The following is a 14,899-nucleotide window of genomic DNA, read 5'->3' on the forward strand; positions in this document are numbered from 1 at the left end:
AGCTTAAAGGATACGAAGTTATACCTAACGATAAAACCGGATTAAGAAGATCGACCCGATTTAATAAATAACCCTCTTACTATAATATAATAAGGCTATAGTACCCTAAAATAACCTACCTATACCGATCGAAAAGTAATAAAGCCTAGGAACTTAATATATAGTCGCTCTCTTAAGTAAAGGAGGAAAGAAGTTATCCTTATATGGTTATTAAATTAATAGCTTATATACGAAATTAATACCTTAAATTATAATACTAATAAATACGCCTTCCTTTATTTCTTACCTTAAAAGAAAGTATATTTCTATAGATTATTAACGCCGATTAACGCGTTTTTATATTTAGATAAGTTATCCTTTGCGTTTATCGTTAAGAATCCGGGATATTAATATCCTAGTATTACGTAACTATTACATTTTAATATAGGTATATTTTAGTATTTAAAGGGAAAGTAAGGAAAGTAATTTATATTAATAAAAGTAAAAGAAAAAGGAAAGAAAAGGAATACGCGTTTAAAAATAAGTTAGAAGTAACGTATACCCGCCGATTAATACCTCTCTTTTTCTCTTTACCTTCTTATCCTATCCTTTACTTATTAATTATTAAGAAAACCAGAAACTTACTTACTTTCCGACCCCCGGAAAGTAGCGATTTTCGAGTTTATTATAGATAGTAACTCCTTTTTCGTTACTCGTATCATAAGCGGGCATAAGGCCTAGCTTAGATCCTTTATTAGAAGGGGGTTACGATCTATCCTTATTCGTAAGTAGGTAAACCGTTCGTTCCGGAATTTATAACGCGCCTCGTTAATAGAAAAGAAATAAATACCGTAAGAATACTTAAAGATACGATCGGAGGCTAAGGATCGGTAGAAAAAGAAAGGTTATATACCCGCGTACTTAACGGTATCGGAAAAGGCGAGCCGGCGCTCGTAATATTAATAGGATACCTCGTTAGGTATTTTATATTATTAAACGAATAAGTTAGCGACGTAACGAGGGTCCGTCGCTAACCGACGGAAATACTCGCTAACTAGGTCCTTATTATTAATCTTTATAAATAACGTCCGGCGGCGAAAAAATTAAACGTAATAAGCGAGGGATATAACGTAGCTTTAAAAGTAGGTAATCTCTTAAAAGTCCTTATTTATAATCTCTTATGCGATATACCGGCCGGCCGCCGGCCTATCTAGAAAATAAAACCGAACGTTACGAATTATTTTATTATTAATTAATATAGCCTTCGATTAATAAATCTTATTAATATTAAGAGCTATATACTTAGCGTTATTAATTTATTACCCGAATTCCCTCGATACCCCGGAGCTACCGGCCGATAATTACTTTCGGGCTTTAGTCTAACGGGCGGAAATACGAGGCATACGGTACTTATTAAGGCTTAGGAATTAATCGATTAACGTCCCGGAATTCCTTAGTAAAGGATAAGCGGCGGAAGGATTCGTCGGGCTATTTATTTATTAGGTTTACCGGCGGCGGTATCGACTTAGCCCGTTAATGCGTTACGGCTTTCTTCTTATCCTCCTTAGTCTTCTTAAACGCCCCGGTAATTTCTTCGTCGGTAATTCCCGTAGCCTTTAGCTATTCGAATAACTTAAGGACGGACGCCTGGTTTAGTTTAAGGAGTTACTTCTAGATAGTAGGGTTTATTATATATATATATATATAAGAAAGAGAGATAGGAACGACGAAATTATAAATCTGGAATTAAAAAAAATCGAAAAACGAATTAAAACGAAGATAAAGGACCTAGGGAATGGAAGAAAGGAAGTAGATCGGAACCGTAGAATAACGAGAAATAAAAGGAGAGGTCGGACGAGAACGAGAGAGTCGAATACGTTACCTAAATCGTAAGTACCGTACTTAGGAGAGTCTCGATAGTACCTACCCTAGCCTACGTTTAATTACGAATCTACGAACGTACGTATTTATTACTTTATTAAGAGTATATAATAAGAAGCTATAAACTAACGCGTCTTTTATTATAATTCTATACGTACGTAGGGAAACGCGCTTTCCTAAAGCGTTAGCCGTAAAGGTATATCTAACTATATCGTCGATACGTCTCCCTTCCTCCTTCTTTTTTTCCTCTTTAGGTATTCCATTCCGAAACTCCCCCCCTTATAATTATTATATTCCTATTAATCTCTAGCCTACCTTTCTTATTATTAATTTAAATTTTTATTTTTACCTTTAACTTATTATCTTTTCTTTCCTTTCCTTTAATTCTTTTTTTTATTTTTATTATATCTTTCCTCCGCTCCGCCGGAATCTCTCTTTCCTTCTCCCTTCCTTCCGTCTATAGAGACGTACGTCGCGCCGATTTAGCCGACTTAATTAAACTCCTACGGGAGATTTACGGTAATAAAAATAACTAAAGTAATATAGAGGAGTATTAACTTAATACTTTAGATAATTACGATTCGGGGAAGGGTCCGATCGAATTAAAATCCGATATAGCCTAAGCCTTTCGGTTATTTATTAATCGATCCCGAACTATGAACTAGTAGCTATAGGAATAAACGAAGGTAGCCTTAACTAATTCCTTCGTTTACGTCGCCCGTTACGACTACCTTATTAACGAGGATATTCGCGCCTTTTATATTATAATTAATTACGACCTCGAAAATAAAAAAGCGGCCTTCGAAGTAAACCCGTATTAAACGATAAGCTATCGATCGGTAAAATCGTTTAATTTCCTAACCCGTTAATACCTCTTCGATAATCCCGCCTTTACTTTAGTTTTTACGATTTATACGGACCTAGTAAACCCCGAACGAGCTATTATTAACCCCGAGAAGTTCTCCTAGGCCTACTTCGCCGTAACGTTATACCTCCTTAAGCTTCGGAAACTATATAGCTTTAATATAATTAGGAACGGCGCCTTCGATCGGGCGGCGTACGCGTTCGGTTAATTACGGCGAACCTAGGAAGACGGTAGCTTCGAGCCTGGCATAACCCCTTAGTCTGCCTGCTATATCGCGCTAGTAAACTAATAAAATAGTTATAGCTACGGTTTTTAGAGCGGTATTTTACCGTATCTTATCTTTAAACGACCGATCGAGGTCGTCCGTTAAGCCTAAGAAAATAAGGGGCTCGACTTCCTTAATATTATAAGAAAATACGCCGAAGTAGTAGAGTAGTTTTATAGCGTTCGAGTTTTAAAGGAAGGGGTAAGTATCGTTAAGCGTCTTCGATAAGCCGTAAACTACTAGAAGCGAATTAACCTTATTAACGCTATAATATCCGTTTAAAGTACGCCGATCGGCGAGCTCTTTAGCCGTAAATCCTTCGTTCGGTTTATCGCATAAGCCGAAGTCCGTCGTTCCTTTATAACCTTAATACCTAATTTCCTTTTATTCCTTCGTATTAACGAACGTAAACCTCCGTTATAATAACCTCGTTAAGGTTATAACGCGCTTCCTTTCTTCCCCCGGACTAGAAAGGATTAGGGCTTTTTAATCGGAGGAAACCTCTATATCGTATAAATAAAGGGAAGATACCTAGTTAATCCTTAGGACGCGCCCGCTTCCTTACTATTCCCTTAATTAAGAGGATTAGGACGAAACTAAGAAGAAAGTAACCGAAATAAGGAAGAAGAACGCCGATCGGGTTAGATCGGCGAGGGTAAACCGGGCTAAGTTAAAAGGGCCCCTTTATAATATTAAACGAAAAGTTAAAGACGCGGCCGTAGTAATTAAATAATAGCCGAAGGAATAGAGTTTCGCGGTAGTTTTTAAAGGGAGATATTAATCGGGATATACCGTACTACCTTTTTTAGTTTAATTATCTCTTACGGTATAATTAAACTAAGGAGGCTATAATAATACGGTAAGACATATCCTTTTAATATATTACGTAATACGTTACGATAGGCCTTATACTTATATAGAATAACTATAGCTTCCGTAAGTACGGGATATGCCATATTTATTATTTAATTTATTACATAGCTAGATTACTATCTTTATTATTTTTACCTTAATTAAAGATTCGTTTTTATTATTAGATTTACCGTTCTCCGATTAATATATTTATCTTAGTTATAGGCGCTTAAGTTACTTCGTCGTACCGCTATAACCGAATAAGTAACTTTTGCGTTTTACTTCTTTTCTTTCCTTACCTCTTATACCTTCGGGCTAGCGACTATTATATCTCTACGACTAAGGGGCATAGCTAAGATACGATAATTACATTAGATTCCTTGCCTTTCGATTAATATAGCGATATTAGTTTTATTTATCCTGGACTATCGTACGTACTATAGTCTTCGGTAGAGTATACTTTCGAGTGAACCTATCCGGGTCTCTAGCATCGCGTACGCTCTACTCCTCCTTAGTAGTAAGGGAGCTAACGAGCGACCTACGACCGGACTAGAACGGTATTTATATATACGGGTATCGCGCGTATTCCTTAATAGGAAAACGTACTTAAGATCTTAATAAGAGAGGGTTTAAGGTAAACCTACGAGCTTATATTAGGTATTTAGTAGGATATTATACTAGTAACCTATACCGAATTTAGGTTCCTAAGCTAGGTAAAGTAATCCTAACTAAGGATATAATCTTTAACGAAGAAACGTTTTATAGCTAGATAAATAAGCTAAAAGCTTAGTAACTCGAACGGGAAGAGATTAATCGAATAGATCTCTCGATACGTATAAGTAATAACGTTATTTAATTAATTATCGAAGTATTAGACCTATGGGATTCGTTCGTACTATTTAATCGAGAGCTAAGTAGCGAGCCTACCTCGGGTAATTAGGATCTAGATACGACTTAGTCCGCCGGTCCTAGCTCAGGGATAGGATAGCCTCTAAAAGAAGAAGAACTAGAGATAGATTCCGATAATTTAAAATACGAAACGGCTAGGTCTAAAGACGAGTAACCGTAAGAGGTAATAAAATTATTCGAATTAATCGAATAGGAGATATAAAAGTAACTCGAAGCGGGAACCTAGGAGAAATTAAACGAAGAAGCGGATATATCCTACGGGTTCCCGAGTTTAAGACTTACTTTAGTCGTACTCGCGGAAGCTACGGGAAGTAGGAGTATTCCGATAAGGAATATAAAGTAACTAGAGTTAGGTACGGCTATTAATAAAAGTACCGAAAGTCCGGAGCGGCGAATATACTTCGCCGACGGAATAAATACTCGGGAATAGCCTTTAGAATAATTAACTAAAGAAACGCGTACTTCCTCCGAAGAAAAGGAGTAATATAGCTTATTCCCGTAAACTACTTAGCGTAAGTAACGTAAGAGAAAGGTCTATCCTTTTATTATCCGTTATAATAAAAGGAAGAGAGAAGAAAGCCCGGAAAGGGATAGAGTAATAGGTAGCTTAAGTACTAGAGTTTACGTAATATCGGGTAATCTAACGGCTAGGAATAACCTCTTAAGAGATCGCTAATTCGACTTTGTAATAACCTTTTAGCTTAATTAATTAAAAGGATAGTAAATAAAAAGCTACGATAAGTATATTACGCTATATTTAATTTTCGTAGTAGCCGTTAATTAAACGAACGCCGAGCGATTAAGCGTATCGCTTAGTAAGATAAGAATTTATTACGACGATTTATTTAAACCGCTAAAGATATAAAAGGACCTAAATAAGTATTTATTAGGAGAGCGATTTAAAGAAAACGCTAGATCTAAAATTAAGGCCTTCCTACGTACTAGAATATAGCGTATTATTAATTATAAACGGGTAAGAATAAAGCTAATTTTATTAATATAAGTCTTCGATTATAAATTCGACGAAGATAATTTCCTTATTACTTATAAGTCGCGCTTAGTAGCGCGAGGAAATTTATAGCCTAAAGAGTTACTCGAGAGTACTTACGTAGCTACGTTAGTAATAAAATCGTTCCGTATAATAATAGCTATCGTAGTTTAATTCGACCTCGAAGTTAATTAATATAATATTAAAAACGCGTTCCTTAACGTAATAAGACCGGAGAGCGACCTTATACTTATAGAGTTACTAAACGGGTTTAAGGAAGAGGGAAAATACGCCCTCGTTATAAGAATAATATACGGGTTTAAAGATTTACCCTTACTTTAGTTTAAGGAAATAGAAAGTACCCTTAACCGCTTAGGACTCTAGAGCTCTCTAGAGAAGCCGTACTTATTCTATATAGAAGAACGAGAAGTTTTCGTATTAATATACGTAAACGATATATTAGTTATAAACTATAAAAGCTTAAAGGCGATAGTATAAAAGGTAGCTTAGGGGTTAAAGAATACTTATAAGACGAAAAAGCTTAAACCGGTAAAGTAGTATTTAGGGATTAAGGTAATACGTAATCGTAAAGTACGAACTATAACCTTAATATACGACGCTTATATCGAAAAGATTACTAAACGCTTTAAACTAACGGATAATAATTAGTTTCCGATAATATTACTACTAATTACCGAGCTAGTAAAGTATATAAGCGTTACTTCGAAATAATAAGTTAAGGAATACTAGGAGAAAGTAGGATTATTACTCTATAGCGTAATTATAATACGCCTAGACGTCGCTTTCGTAGCGTTTTAACTATCCTATTTCCTAACTAATTTAAGACCTTAATACTTTAAAGCGGTTAATTAAACGATTAAATACCTATATATTATTCGCTTTCTTAATATAAGATATAGGGGTAAGAATAATAACGCTTAAGTACTCTTAATTAATAGTAACGCTTCGTTTATAAACGATTTTAAGTTAAGAAAGTCGTCTTAAGGATACGTAATATCCCTATTTAAAGGTCTGATTATATAAAGAGCCGTTCGCTAGGATATAGTATCGATATCGACGATTAAAGCTAAACTATTCGTATTAAAGTATATAATTAAGGAAACGATAGTTCTTAAACGTTTTTTTAGGGATATTATCCTAGAGCTAGGAGAACCTTAAAGGATATATAGCGATAACTAATAAACGATAAGACTAATAATAAGGGAGAAAGAAAGGATTAATATTAGGTTACGCTATATAAATATATAGAATATATAGTTACGTTAGGAGTATTAAAAAGATACCTTCGAAGTAATCTACCTCCTTATTAATTAAATGCTAATAAACGGACTTACGAAAGCTTTATTACGTTAATCGTTCGAATACTTTAGAATATTACTTAACCTATAGGACGCTCGCGGAGAAATAGTTATAATAATACTTAAAGAATCGCCGTAAGTACTAACGATACGTAAATTCTTTCCTTAATTAATTAATATATAGGTATAAAGTACTACCGTTATATAGAGATAGTTCTTCTTACCGTTAAATACCGAACTTATATTACTTTTAGATCCTAATATAGGAAGGTTACTTTAAGATAAAGAACTTAATTACGGAAGTAATAAGTAAGGCCGGATTAGCGGGAGATATAAGTACCGGCGGGTTCGTTTTAATACTCGATAATCTCCTCGTATAGGCGGTCGGCTTATCGGTATAATATTTCGTATAGGTATTACTCGAAGGAAATAAGCGCGTAGGCGCGAGTTATTTTAAATATTACTTCCTTAGAAGATTACTCTTCGTTTTCGGAAGACTCCTCTTTTCCTTTTTCTCCTTTAACGTCTTTTATTTCTATATTTAATTCTTACTCGGGGGCGATAACGGGCGAGGCTACGCTAAGTATTACGGTCGATAGGCCGGCGAAGGCGTTATTTACGCTAGTTAAAGTAAGAAAAGGGCTAGCGGGTACGGTAAGGGCGGTCGATGGTTCGGTAGCCGAAGGGCTTACGCCTAACTAAGTAAACTAACCGGAATTAGCTACGCTTCGTTACGATTTTACGGTTTCGGGAACCGCGAGTATTTACTTTTCGTTTTAATAAAGCGTAAAGAGCTTCTTTATTATCGTAGCGAGCTTAAGGGCTTATAATTAACGTTAGTAAATATTAAATAACGCGGAATAAGGCTTATATATCGGTAAAACTTTCGATACGGGCGACGATAAAATAAATAGCCGATAGGACTAGAGCGTCGGCCCTATATAATATTAGCTCTAGACCTCGACGTACGAAGGTAAGAATACCTATAAAGGTACGTAGACGTAACCGGATAAGTAGCGGTAGTAGCGGCCGGTACTTTAGAAAGAATCGAAGTATTTTTTAGTAAACTTATTTTAAGCCGTATTACGTACGTAAGCTAGGTAAGGAATTATACGACGAATTCCGTATTTTCGATTACGGATAACCGAGGTAATTCTTAGGACGACGGTAGTAAAAGTAGGAGCGGCCGGCGCGATAGAGGTATTAAAAGGAACCGCCGGAACGGTCGGGCTAGAAAAAGTAGTAGGAACGGTAGTAGCTCCGGAAGCCGAGGGAGCGCTATACCTTCGTTCCTATCCTCGTTTTCGTATTACGATATTACTACGGGTCGGTATAATAATAATAGCGGTCGTTTAGGTTACGCGAGTAACGGCGATATTATTAAAGGACGTAATTTAATATACGCGAGTTTAGGCTCGGGTTTTACGCGAGAAAACCTTACGAATAATTAATATAGCCGGGCGGTCGTTCTCCTCGATTACTTCCTCGTATAAGGAAGGGAAGTCTTTTTCGGAGGATTCTTTTTTAAAGGATTCGTCGGTAAAAACCTTAATAGCTCGGGATACGGTACCCTAAGAAGCGTAAGTAATTAAAGCTTAGGTACGTTACGTAAGGACGCTAGGTACGATTATATCGACGTCGCCTTCGTCGATAAAAGGGTTCTTAAGGAGCTAAGCGATAACTAAGGTCCCGGACCCGGGAGTAAAAGATACCCTTCCGTAGCGAGTAAGGCTATCGGCCGAAGCTTTAACGTTACCCCCCGTACGAATACGGAAGGTAAGCTAGGAATTCGCGGCGGAAAAGCCGAGTACCTTTTACTCTAGCGAGGCTACGGTACCTTAAAGCGCTAGTATTATTTTATAAAGCTTTTAAGTATCGGATATATTAAGAGATCGTTAATTACGGTATTATATTACTACCGGTAAATAACGAGTAAGTAATAAACGGATTATTTTAAATAACCTCTTATTCATTAATATAAAATAACTAACGGTCGCTTTATTATCTTAAAATACTTTAATACTAAGAGTAATATATTAATTATAAATAATAACCCTTACCGTAATAAGCTAGGCTACTATCCTACGGTCGCTTAATAAAAATATATTACGATTCGTATAATACGCGAGTTACGCTTTACGTAAATTATAAAGGAAGCGGACTTATCTTACGATAATAAATTAACGAAGCTTTATTAGTTATATTAGCTTACGATCGCGTAATTAATAGAATTACTTAATTATAGTTAGAAGTATATACCTATAATAAATAACCTAGGAAAGAAAGGAAGAAAGAGAGGTACGCTTAATTCGAAAGCGAGAAATCCTAGATATATTTATACTTAACCGCTTTCGTAAGAAAAACGATAGAATCGGTTAGTATAGGTAACGCGCGTAAGCGCGCGCGATAGTAATAAAAGAGATTAAATCCTAGTATTAATACCAGAGCTATTACTATTACTATTACTATATTACTTATATAACTAATTACCGCTTAATCGAAAGTAAGTAATTATACGAATAATTATACGAGTAATTATTTTCATTTATAATAAATTATAGAGTATTAAGTAAGGGGTACGAAGAGTATATAACTTAGGAGAAAATACTACTAATAATAAACCGGAATATATACGGATAAGGAAATATAGGGGAGCCCGAGATAGGGTACCTAGTAATCGATTAACCTTAACGAGATATAGCGAAACTAAGGAATAACTCCTTAGGCTATTATCGTAAGTAAAGGACTATAATTAACCTTACTATCGTAAGCTTAACTAAGGGATATATTACGTAGGCATGTACCCTTAGTAGGAACTACCTAGCTTACTTAAGCTAGCTAAGTACTATTATATATACCTATAAATCGCTTTATACTCTTTAGTAGCTTTCCTTCTTTTCTAGTTAGTTAATATACCCCTTCTTACCCTTATTCTATTACTCTCTTTACGAACAACCTATCAACCTAAGCTTAGCTCTCGCCAGCTACGTAACATCTTATATAAACCTAATTAAAATAAGGTATATATTAATCATCAAAGCTATTCGCTATATAAAAAATATATATTAATAATTTAAAGTTATATAAAATAAATAAAAAAGTAAGCTTTTATAAGAATATACTACTAAAAGCTAACTTAATATATATAAATACTAAAAAGATAGTTATATATTATACTCTAGTATTAACTAGAGCTTTATTAGTAAGTATAGCTTATTATAAAAAGTAATAATTATTAAAATCTAAATAAATTTAAAATCTAAATAAATTTAAAATCTAAATAAATTTAAAATCTAAATAAATTTAAAATCTAAATAAATTTAAAATCTAAATAAATTTAAAATCTAAATAAATTTTAAAAATATTATAAATTTAGAAAAAAAGATTTATCTTATACGATATAGTAAAGAAGAACAGCGTAAGCGCGCTAAAAAAAGCCCTATTATCACGGTTTCAAGAGCTATTCGCTAAGTAAAAGGGTATAAATTAAAGGAATAAAGCTATACGAGGAGGAAAAGGAAGAAAGGTACGCTTTACTAAGGCCGCGTCTTTAGGAGCTAGCTATATACGGGAGGAGCGGTTACGTACCTTAGTATTATATTAACTAGGGTTTTATAACTAAGCGTAGCCTATTATATAAGCTTTCCTTTCCGTTAATTAGGATATTCGAATCGTTTTTAATTAGTAACGCTTCCTTTCCTTTTTAATTAATTAACCTTCCTCTTATTCCTCCTCTTACTCCTTTCCTTCTCTTATAATAATAATAGCTCTCCCGCCCCCGCTACCTTAACTAACGTAAGTAAACCTCCTCCTCCGCGGCTACTCGTCGCTACTATATTACTACTAAGGCCGTATCTCGTCGGGATATAGCTCTCCTTTTAGCTCGCGCGTTCCGTAGGATATTCGATTAATTCCTAGCTAACGTAGTATTAATAAATATCCTCTTCTTCGTTTCCCGACTCCCTAGGTCTTCCCGCTCCTACCTTCCGTCGCTTAATACGACGTCCTACGCCTGCCTCTTCCGCCGATAAGGGTAGTAGTAATAACGTAAGTAGTATCGCCGCCGTAACGGCCCTAGTAAGGCTAACCTTTCCCGTTTTATTATTTCTTTTACCTAGCTACGTATTAATCGGTTTTATAGCGAAAAAGCCTCCCCCCTAGCCCTAAGCCCGCCGCCGTAAAGCCCGCCGCCGAGGAGCCCGCCGCCGAAAAGCCCGCCTTCCCGGAGGCTACCGTCCTCCCCTAGATTCCTATTACTCCGCGTACGGCTACCGTCCCGCGTACGGCTACTACCCCCTACTCGGCCGCTACCCGCCCGGCGGGCGCCCGCGCCTTTCCTTACCGTCGCTACGTAAGCGCCTTACGTACCTATTACGATAAGGAGGGCCGGGGCCCGGCGTACGCGGAATACGCGGCTAACGGGCATAGCTACTAGCCGCTATAGGTATTATATATACCCCGTATAAGTAGTTATTACTAATATTTCCTAGCCCCGCCGTCGCGCTTTCCGCCGCTTATTAATAAGTAGCCGCCCGTACTTCCGTTAGCGGCTCCCGCTTACGGAACGCCCTCGCCTTTGCTAACGCCGCCGAACGCTTACTAGCCTGCGGCTTAATCGGTCCGTTAGTCTTCCTTCCTTCTTTTTTTTTTTTTTTTTTTTTTTTTTTTATATATATTAACCCCCCCTTTTTATAAGGAGTTCGTAGACCCTATAGCCCGAGCCTCCGGCCTTGCCCCCCGCTTCGGCGAAACCGCCCTTACCGGTCCGTTTACCGCCTCTACCGGCCCGCCCGCTACTACCGCCGCTCCCGGCTTTAATAACGCCGCCCTTTAGCGTACGGTTTCGGCCCTAGAGAGGCGGATTAACGCCTTAAAAAGCTTCTAGCGCTTCCGGTATTCGCGCTCGCCGGCCCGCTCGCTTACCCGTTCCCCGCGCCGCCGCCTATACCCCCGCCGCTCCTAATACCGCCTCCGCCCCCTAGCTTCCTCTCTTTTCCTCGAGACGCTAGGTATTAACCGCGCCGCTCGCGTCCGCCGTTCCTTCGCCGCCCGCTTTATTCTCGACGAGGAAGCGAAAGAGGCTAATACCTCCGAGTCCCTTCCGGGGGAGGAAGAAAACGACGACTACGACGACGACGACGACTAATCGCTCCCCCTTCCCTTTTTTTTTTTTTTATAATTAAATAACGCCTTTATAGCGTTTAAGAAAGAGATTTAACCTCGCGGCCCGGTTCTTAGGTACTTCGTTTCTTAGTTAATCGTAACTTTAAGTTCTCTTAGGTCGTATATTTTTCCCTTAAACCGTCGTTTACGGTTATTAATCCGTACTTATTTTCGTAAATATTTAATACCTCCGCCTTTATAAAATCGGATAATAAATACTAAGATAGTTCTTAATAACCCTTCTAACGTATTAAAACTTTACGTCGTTTTCCCTTACCTACCTTTTTATTTCTTACGTAAAGGATTTCCTTTATTATAAATTTATTAATCCCTTCGATAAATAGCGAAAGAGGTTACGGGTCGTTTCGGATTTAGCTTAATAACTCGTCCGTATACGTTCTCCGTAATTAATCGACGTAAAACTTATTATCGATCTCGGCCGGGATACCTCCTAGCTCGATTACGTACGGATTTAATACTTTCGTAACCGTATATTTTACCTTTAACTAGTCGAGCTTCTTCTTAAGTTTACCCGTACTATAATAAGTAAAATCGAGCCATACTTTATCGCCTATTTAAAGTCTCTCGGCCGGGAATCGCTTTTAATTTACGTAGAATTCGTATTACTAAAAGGCTATAGCTAACGTTACTTATACGAAGTTTAAAACTACGCGGACCTTATTTACGAACGCTTTCGCTTAAAGTTCCGGCGGTAAAGGTATTATTTCCGCGCCCGGGTTAACGGAAACCGCGGATATAGGGTTTAAATCGAAGCCGTATATCGCGAAAAAGAAAGAAAGCCTTATCGAAGTATTAAGCCGTCCGTTTAACGCTAATTAAACGATAGGTAGTTATTATACCTAGTCGTTTTATTCGTAATTAATATAGCTTCGTAATACCGCCTAAATCTCTTAATTAATCCTTTCGGAGCTTCCGTTTATCTAGGGATAGTAAGCCGTACTTAGTTTTTATTTTATACTTATTAAGCGATAAAAATAACTCTAGAAACGGTTTAATTAGTTCGATTCTTTATCGCTTACGATATTCCTTAGCTAGCTATAGTATTAGACGTAATACGCTAGGAAGCGCTCCGTATACGCTTTTACGTCTATAATAAGCGTAAGCTCGAGAATTATAGTCTTACTTAAGCGGTTCTTAATTACCTATATATACCGGTTACCTTTCGATAGAAATAAGTCTACGATAAAGTCCATTTATATATCCTTAAAGTAACGATCCGGTATAAGGAGAGGTTTAAAAAAACCTTTTTTATATTTCCTTTATAACTTAGAACGGCCGTAAACGTTATAGTTACGGATAAACCTCCTTACGTATTAATAAAGTATCGGTTAATAGAAGTCTCGGCTTAGGATCGCTATAGTACCCTCCCGACCGGGATAACTAATAACGTATAAGTCGTAGGCTTTCTAGATTATTTTCGTCCGTAGTTCGTTAAGTTAATCCGTACCTAGGGAGTTTATTCCCGCGTCCCCGGGAAGCGGACCTTCCGGTACCTATACCCGGTTTCTAAATAATAACCGTCCTTCGGCGTTTATCGTATATTCCGCGATTTATACTTTTAGCTTTATAATCGGAACGAAAGAGCGAACGCTTTATTTTACCGCCTAATACGCCTACTAATATAACGTATCGAGGTACGCCGTTTTTTCCTATAGGAACTAAAGTTCGTTATCTTTAAAGACTTTAATATCGGGCCCGGCGGGCTAGAACGCTATTATTACGTAGGTTTAGTTTTAGAAAGCCCTTTTAAGAATAAGCTATAAATACCGTAACTCTTTATCGTTAACGCTTAACCGGTCTTAGTTCTTTCGGAAGAACGCGTTAGGAATTACGGCTTAATTATTAGCGCGGTAAACGAGGTTAAAGTTATACCGGGATAGGAGCTCCGCCTAGCGTACTTATTACTCCGAGAAGCGCTAGCGGGTTATAAAATATTCGAGGTTTTTATAATCGATTAGGATAGTAAATTTCTTATAGCTCCTTAGCTCGGCGTCTTATTATTCTAAGTACTTAATAATAACTAATATCTTTTTATCGTAAATCGGATAGTTAATTTCGGCTAGCCCTAGCTTCTAAGAGTAATAAGCTATTACCTTTCTTCCCTCCCCGGCTTATTAAAATAATACGCCGCCGAACGCTTACCCTAAGTAATTTATTTCTAGAAACGTTAATTTATTTAGGTCTTATTACGTTAAAATAAATACCGACGTAAATAAGGTCTTTAGGCGTTAAAACGCCTTTTCGTAGGTAAGGTCTTATTTAAAAGGTTAATTCTTCTTTATTAAAGCCGTAAGGGAAGCGGTAATCTCGGAAAATCCGGGAATAAATATACGGTAGTAATTAACGAACCCTAGGAAGCTTCTAACTTCCTTTATTAAAGTAAGGGCCTCCTAGTTTAGTATTACTTTTATCTTTTCCGGGTCCGTTTATATTCCCTTACCGGCGTATATAATAAACCCTAGGTACTTAATAATCGTTATTACGAACTCGTACTTCCCGGGGTCTAGGTAAAGGCCGGCTTTGTAAAAGCGCTTTAGGATTATACGTACTTTAATTATATAATCCTTACGGAACCCGCTCGTATAAATAAGGATATCGTTTATATAAGCGTTAGTAAAGTTATCGAGAAATCCCTTTAAAACGCTATTTATATATCT

This window comes from Durotheca rogersii (assembly GCF_024521655.1).
Source record: "Durotheca rogersii strain YMJ 92031201 chromosome Unknown GGS23scaffold_36, whole genome shotgun sequence".
NCBI classification, from domain to species: domain Eukaryota; kingdom Fungi; phylum Ascomycota; class Sordariomycetes; order Xylariales; family Xylariaceae; genus Durotheca; species Durotheca rogersii.